This window comes from Desmodus rotundus, chromosome 11, assembly GCF_022682495.2.
Source record: "Desmodus rotundus isolate HL8 chromosome 11, HLdesRot8A.1, whole genome shotgun sequence".
NCBI lineage: Eukaryota > Metazoa > Chordata > Mammalia > Chiroptera > Phyllostomidae > Desmodus > Desmodus rotundus.
In genome coordinates, this window is record NC_071397.1 from 24214736 (window position 1) to 24223413 (window position 8678).

The 8678-nt window shown below is 36.1% G+C and overlaps 1 pseudogene; it reads left to right on the top strand.

The window, feature by feature from the left end:
• Nucleotides 1-8037: 8037 nt before the first annotated feature.
• LOC112319378 (U6 spliceosomal RNA) lies at nucleotides 8038-8132 on the top strand (annotated as a pseudogene).
• Nucleotides 8133-8678: the final 546 nt, after the last annotated feature.

Below are 8678 nucleotides of genomic sequence, written 5' to 3' on the forward strand. Positions count from 1 at the left end.
TCACGAGTCTCTGGATCTACATTTCCATTCCTTTCTACATCTCAGATTCACAAGATTAACCCAACCAAAGCCCTACATATCTCAATCCCCAATTCATATCAAATTTAAAGGCCAATAACTTTCTATCTGAATGTGCAAAACAGACAGTAAAAACTATTTACTATGCAAATTCCTGGGACATAAATTTCAAAGACTAAAGTATAAAAAAATACTCCTGATTTATCTCCATCTTTCCATGAGGTGGCCAGAGAATTACTTCCATAAGTAAGGAGAAATTGACTAACCATCATCCATGTCGCCCCTTATAAATAGAATCTCAATTTTATTTGAGCAGTAATGTGTACGGCCCATACTACTTTGTGAGATAATTACTTTCCCAAATTCCTTTCCTGTTGAGGACACCAGCATGGTACAGTTCTGCCAATAAGATTTCAAGAAAATTTACTGGGTTATATAGATGACCCATGGACATGAACAATGGTATGAGGATTACCTGAGGGGAGGGGCTGGGGGGGGCAAAGGGGGAATATTGGGATAACTATAACAGCATAATCAATAAATATAATTTAAAAGAGAAAAATTTCTGGAGGGCTTCTGAGAGTTTTTCAATGTTTGTATAAAGGACAAGAATAAACAAAGAGCTTCCTTGGCCACTTTTTTCTGATTTAAAAGTAGATGAGATATTTGGAGCTATGGCAACCATGAAACAGTGAGGAGACAAGAATAAAGACAAAAGCCAGCATGGTAAGGACACAGAGAAGAAAGAACCTGTATCCTTGGTAACATTTTAGAGGGACTGGACAACAGACTGCTTGTCCTAAATTTCTGTTAGGTAAACATTATATGTCCCAATGGTTTAAGCCACTTTTAAATGCCTATTATGTTACTTGCTGCTGAAAGCATTCCTAATGCAGATAAATATCTGTCTTGTTCATTTCTCTGGCCTTACTAGTAAGAACAGTGGCTGACACGTAGTAAGTGGTGAAAAAATATTTTTTGAAAGGACAAAAAATGAATGGATTTTAGATCAGAGACTAAACATCATATCTAAACTTGTGGGTGGTAAAGATGTTTTATTTATTTTACAATGAATTTTTCTTTTGAGTGTAATTTCCCTCCAAACAAACTGAACAATGAGAATTCTGTTTGCCTTACACTACTTTTCCCTTGCTAACAAAGTTCCCACTTTTTTCTTACCCTTGAATACATTATCCAAACAAGGATAGATTCCTCACCAGACCCACCAAAATCAATCTTGATTGGTTCAAGCCAATCATGGTAGTCTCATATACCCTTGCACAAAGAGTGACTTTTATGTGGGCACAGTAGGCAATGTGGCCAATGGGGTTAATTCTGCTGGGGACTTTGGAGAAAGGTATTTTTCACTAAGAAAAGTGGTACAAGGAAGGAGATGATCCTCTTCTCGGGTCCTCATGTCATGTCAGGATCTGCAGCAGCCATTTTGCCAAAATGAAAGATGAAATTTGAGGAATAAGAATGGGAGCAAAGAGATGAAAAGAATTTGGGTCATTAATGACATGGTCCAGCCAACTGGTTCTGTTCTTGCTTAAAGTTTGCAAAGCACCAGACCAAAGATGCACAACTAATAATAAGAAATTTCTGGCCCTGGTCAGGTTGCTCAATTGGTGGGAGCATCATCCTGTGAACCAAAAATGTTGCAGGTTCGATTCCTGGTCAGGGCACATACCTAGGCTGTGAGTTTGATCCCTGGTTGGGGCACGTACAGAAGGCAATGGACCAATGCTTCCCTCTCACATCAATGTTTCTCTCTCTCTCTCTCTCACCCCCCTACCCCCACTAAAAGCATATATCCTTAGGGAAGGATTTTTAAAAATAGTGTGTTTGTGTGTGTATATCTATCTATATATATATATGAAATCTCTGCTGAGCTCTGATTCTTGATCTCTCTTGAGAACACTGTTCCCTTTGACTTCTTACCATGTTTCCTCATTTTGAAGTGCATTTCTTGAAAGTTGTCACAACAGTGAGAATATCTCTTCACTTCTAGGCAAACCATCATCATTATATCTTGTTATTAGCCACGGAGCATCCCTAATGTCATCATGGGTAGTTAAGTAAAGAACTTCTGTTGAATAACTGAGATATATTATTTATGTTAATAACATTCCTGAAAAGCATTGATAAATGTGCACAGGTTTTAAAATATTGAAAAGTTTAAGCAACATAGCAACATTAAGTTGTGATATTTCTAAAACATGGCATTTACTTATTTCTTGATTTATTCATTCACATTCATATGTTCTCCCTTGGTGCTAGAAAAGCAAAGAGCTAGGGATGCATAAGAAAGATTAAAAACCTTCACAAGCCAGTCAGAGACAAGAACCTAAATAAAACTAGAGCTAAAATAAAATATTAAGCTTTCTGGGAGGGAAGGAAGAAAGGAAAGAAGGCCTAATTCATAATGTGTTTTATGATTTAGATTTTTTCTCATGTAAGATATTAGAGAATCCCTCAAAAAATCTAAATATAATAATTTTCAAATAATTTAGAAGTAGTATGGCCTGATTTATTCTAAGGTGGGCTGTCATTAACTTAAAAATATATCTTGAGATAAAAAAATTAAATAATCTATGATTTTTTTTCCTACAGTAAATCATTTTTTTCTATTTATTCTTATTGACCCTATTGATAGCCTTGTTTTTTATTACCTTGTTTAAAATCTAAACCACCAATAGAATAGCAAGGCATATATCAATGAAGTTTAAACATGTTGCAACTCTGAACAAATAGAAGACTGAAAATAAGACTTTCATCAGTCAGCCAGGAAATTTTCTAAATCTGTCACCAACTTCTGTGAATCCACCTATCCAAAAGGTCAGCAAAGGAAAGTCTTCATTGCACAAGTTGATACCAATACTATGTCCTTTGCCAAAAATTCTTGGTAAAATAAAGGATTCATTGTTTCCATAGATTGACCTACTGATTTAGTCAGAAAGGTTTTCCTTTATACTAATTTATCTGAGGAGACAGAATAAAGTCAAATAACTGTTTTAAGGTAAAAGCACTTCAAAGTAGTACTTAAGGGCTATGAAGTCTGTTAGATCTGAGTTTGAATCTTGGCTCTACCAGCTGTGAGATCTTAGTACGTGAATTTAACTTCTCTACGATTCAATTTCTCCATTTGTGAGATGGTAACAATAGTAGCTCAAAGGCGGCAGAGATTGCTGGCTGTCTCTGAATACACATTCTCCCCTTCTTCCTTAGTAATAGAATCTTAATTTTTCACTACACACACACAAATGACTGAAAAAGAATCTCTTTTACAATGAGGTGTGGTGGTCTAGGTTCTGGGAAATATGTGGAAATGGTATGTGCTATTTCCGGGAAGAGTCTTTAAAGAAAAAGGGTGTGACCTACTTACCCCTCTTCCTACAGCCAGAACATGGACATGATGGCAGGAGTCCTAAGAGCGTCCTTTGTCCATGAAATAATTTTGGGAATGGAACTTAAATTGACAGAAGTAAAAGACAGAAAGAGATTGAGTTCCTGCCACCATGTCTTGTCATCCCTGGACTGGCTGCTTCTAGAATACCCGTACAGGAAAGAAAAATAAACCATTTACTGAAGTTACTGTTGGAGGATATTTAATTCTTCTCTCTCAGTCAACCCTAATCCTATTTGATAACACTACTACAAAGAAAGGGTTTGAGAATTAAATGAGATCATGTGCTAGCTATATAATAAATGCACAACAAATGATATGTCATCAATGTCATTAAAAGGTAATATTAGCTAAATATTCAGGAGAGTAAAATATATCTGGAAAAGGCTTACTTTAATATTAGCTAAATATTCAGGAGAGTAAAATATATCTGGAAAAGGCTTACTTTTCAGACTAGTGACATTAAAAAATTATAAGACCCCTATCAAAGGATAAACTCTCTCACGGGAAGTAACTTTTGATATTATTAGAATAAATTACCTGCAATAAAGAAGAAGTCAAATAGACCTGGAATAGCTTCTAATCTTCACAGTAACCACATATTTCTTACACCAGGTGTTGCCTAATATTCTCAATCTGAAGGACCCTAAATATAATGAGAAACTTTAAATGGAAAAAAAAAAAGGTATGTAGCCTTGACCAGTGTGGCTCAGTTGGTTAGGCATCATCCCACAAAGTGAAAGGTCACCAGTTCAGTTCTGGTCAGGGTACATGCCTAGGTTGTGGGTTCATTCCCCTGATGGGACTCATACGAGAGGCAACTGATCAATGTTTCTCTCTCACATCAATGTTCCTCTCCCTCTTTTTCTCCCTCCCTTCCCCTTTCTCTAAAAATAAATAAATAAAATCACTTTTTTTTTTTTTTAAGTTATGTACATATGATAGCCCAGGGGTCCTCAACCTCCAGGTTGTGGACCAGTATGGGTCCAGGCCTGTTAGGAACCAGGCCACACGGCAGGAGGTGCGCTTGAATGTAATGCACATGAATCATCCCGAAACATCCCCAACCCCCCACCCATGGTCTGTGGAATATTGTCTTCCACAAAACCAGTCCCTGGTGCCGAAAAGTTTGGGAACCACTGTGATTGCCTATAAAACAAAAACCTCTAGTAATAGAACTTCTAATGATAACCTCAATTACCAATAGCACTAGGCACAAAAGAACAATTTTGGAAAGGGAAATAACTCCCAAAACTCAAAACAAGGACCATTACCTAATATATAAATAAGTAAAGTTACATATATGTAATGCACATACAATATACAAACTGTCAGGAAACACTTGAAATTACATAATATAGTGATGGAGAATTTGAAGATATAGAGGCAGCCTCCCTCTGTCCCCAATTACAGATTATGTCCAAAATAATGTCCTAAATCATAAAATTGTTTATATTAATGCAACCCAATAGTTTTTCAAAGTATCTATTGACATGATTTTCACCTCTTTTCCATAACTCTATTGCTGCCAGAGCACATTTTAGATTATTTCACTCTCCCTAATACTTGCAATACCAGCCTGTTGGTTCTATTTACTTTTATAGTTACTTATAACTAAATTCACAGCCTAGGTATCTTGAGGACCTGGCAGGGAAAAAAAGGCAAAATTAAATTTTATAATTGCTAAGCATAAAATTAGTATTTTGGACATTCCCATGCAAAGAAAAAACTAGCAATGGAACCTAACAGTGATAAATATGATGACCATACTCTACCTCACCAGGATTCATGTTTTTTGAGAGGGAGGCAAAAAAAAAAAAAAAAAAAAGGAGGGAGGAATGTAGACATCAGCATCAAAATCTCATAAAGAAACAAATGTAATGCTTGGGAGTGTAAAATAACTTGACCAAGGTCACAAAGCCTGTGAGCAGCCCAACCAGGACTCGAATCTAGATCTCTTCTATTCTATAGCTAAGGCTCATTCCAGCAAGCCATTCAGCCTCTACCATGTAATATTAAAAACAGAGAGGATGAAAGCAGAATTTTGCCTTTAATACTTGAAATAGTGATGCAATAGTCATAAATGTACCTGGGAAGTTGCAGAAAGAATAAAAAGGGGACTCACATTGAGAAATACTAAGAGATTTCAAATCAAACAAAAGTTCAGATCAAATTTAAGGACCAATATGTTTTGGAGTTCAGTATCTTTCAAATTTTAGAAAAAAATAGAATATATATGTGTATTACATGATATATTATATATTATGACATGCGTCCAGCAGGGTCTGAACAGTACCCCATTCTCAAATACTTCCGAAGTGAAGCAAATGAATATTCACACTGAGAGCGATAAGTAAAGACTACAAAAGTCATGCACAAAGTAGTTTACATGGCTAAATGAATTCAGGTCAGGCCAGGTTTCGAGTTTCTAAAATACTTCCTCTTTGCATGGCTTTTTGAATTTCATAATTGCAGGTGAATTGCAGGTGAAGGACTTGGACCTCTACTATGTCCTGTCTTACCAGATGAGGAAAATACTAACGATAAACTGACCGACTGATTTACCAGAACTGATGTTCCGTGAACAGTGAACATACCACATATGCCAAGTTTGTACCATGCCTGGCACAGGCTTGTTTCCTGCTTTGTGACTCAATTACAGTTCATTATGTGACTCAATTGAATTAAAAGTAGGCCATGAAAATGAAATACAGGTCACTCTACAAACATCCAGGTAAGGTATTAAGCAATTCCCATGTGAGTGTTCTAATTCATGACCTAAACTATAGTTAACTTGCAACTTTTACACTTAACTTGCAAATAAACAATTGAGAAAATTAGGAAGTACTGTAATTAGGTCATTAGTCCCTAAAATTCAATCATCAATGTACCATTAAGGGACTTAATGGAAATAAACATCCAACCCATTAAAATTCAGCAATCATTCCAACCTTTTAACTATATAAACCTGTGGGGCGATTTAATATTTCATCATCTGTCATCTGTTGAGAAGCCTCTATACCTGGATCCAACATATTTTAGAACTCAAATCTGCAAGTAAACATATAGTTATCAAGTAAAAGTTACTACTGAATCTCTTACATCATTTTATTCTAGGATTGCACTGATATTTTTCTCCCCTCTTCTCTGTCCATCTCTTTTTATCTGCAGCCTTCCTTGATTCTACAACTGGGAATATTTTCCCATTAGATGTTTATGTGATTCTTACCTTTAAATGTTGAAATATGTTGGCCTTGATCTTCAGGACATTTATCATTTAATGTTCTAAGAACTAAGAAAATAATAAAACACTAAAAATAAAAGTAGACATCTGAAAAAGACTTTAGCACAATTGTTTCCCTTAATAAGCTTGTGACCTGTGTTTATGGTATTACTGTCAAAAGACAGTGGTTACTATTCTTTTGAGTTTTTGCCTTGTAAACAGGTGGTAAGAGATCACTTAATTAGCCCATGTGCCATAAGGTACGCTAGTAAATAATTTTAAAACTGCAAGGAAAGAGAAAAAAACAACAAATAAGGTTTCAATTATTCCACAGAAAATAATTTCTGGCTTGTCATATCCTAACATAAGGTAAACTGATTTTTTTTTCCAGCTCTTAATTCGGTTTTTCCCTCAATCTAATTCTTTCAGAAGTTCATATAGCATCAGGAAGAGTCAGTCCCCCTTCTGTGTAGAAATGCACAAAAATAGCTAATTATATTGAAAACAGAAAAGTCATAACACCTTTAAAAAGGGTAAATGACAGATGGCTAAATGCCATAACTAAGTTTTAGAAGTATCACCATCAACCACCAAAATTATGTCTTTCCTAAAAGAACATAGTTTGGAAACAGCGCATATTTTAGCAACTGCCCGTTGACCTGTATAAATTGCAAAATAAACAGATGTACCTACCCTTTCCCGGCCTCCCCTGCAGTAATTCATTAACAGTTTAAATTATGCTCACCCACTTTCTGGTTCCTCCAGGCCCATCATTGCCTTTTCCAGTATGTACATGCAGAATGCATCCCAAATACCCTCAAGCTTGTTTTCAGCAAATAGGTAACTAAAATTTACCATCATGTGTTTTTATGGAGCACTTAGGGACAGACTGTTAGACCAATAGGAATCTTATAATAAAATTTATTAATCCAATTCTCTGATTATTTAGGTGGAAAAATTGATGGCCAATGAGTACTGATTTGTTCAAGGGCACACAGTCAGCCCTTCAGTGGCAGAGTCTAGACTAGAACTCAAGTCGTCTGACTCCTCTCCCGTGCCCCTTCCTGGGCTCCCTCAGATTATGTTTCATGTGTGATAACATCAGATAGATAGAACCTTTGTTAAGCAGTTGGCTAACTCCTTTGTTCTCCACAGTACACTCTTGATTTTCCTTATTTCAATGCTACATTTATGCTCTTCTGATTTTATGAGATTTTACATCACATTTTCTCCAAACATTTCAAGAGCTATCCTGCCAATTTAAACTATTGTTTCTGTTATTTATTTGAGTTTTGCTAAATAATTTTCATAGTTATAAGGGTAAAAGCTCCATAAATCATATCTATGATATAAAAGGGATCACCACCTATCTGCTAAAAAAATTTTTTTAGTGAGATGCAGCACATTCTAAAATTGGAACAATTCAGATTAGCATGGCCCCTACACAAGGATGACATGCAAATTTGTGAAGCATTCCATATTTTTTTTTTAATTCTAGTGAGAGAAAAAGATGATAAGCAACAAATAAATAGTCCATGTGGTAAATAATTTTCAAGGAGACGCTAGTTAGAACTCAGATGGAATAGGCTGAGGTGTTGTCAAATGCCAGAGTTCTTTGTTATTCTCTCCAAAACTGCTGCAATGGAAGCTTTAGATCAGCAAAGCAAGCAATGGGAAGCATCAAGAGTCACTTTCCTCATCCTGGTAAATTTCATCATCCTCAGTTCCATCCACAGCATTGCTGATGCCACATTTTTTAGGCAACTTCACCACCACTTCCTTCTCAACACCGTTCCACGATCTTAGGATCCAATCACAAACCTTGGTGGTGGATGCTTCCTTGATTCTGCCTGTAGGTGTTTAATCATTACCAGCTGACTGCATCTGTGATGTCCACTCTTTCTTCATTAGGACTTTAACGGGCTTGTCTACTGACACATCAAGAGGTTGCAGTTGGCTGGTTAGCATACCAGGTATCACTGCAAATTGGATTTTCAAGTCTGCTGAGATTGCTTTTGCACTTTGTGTAAC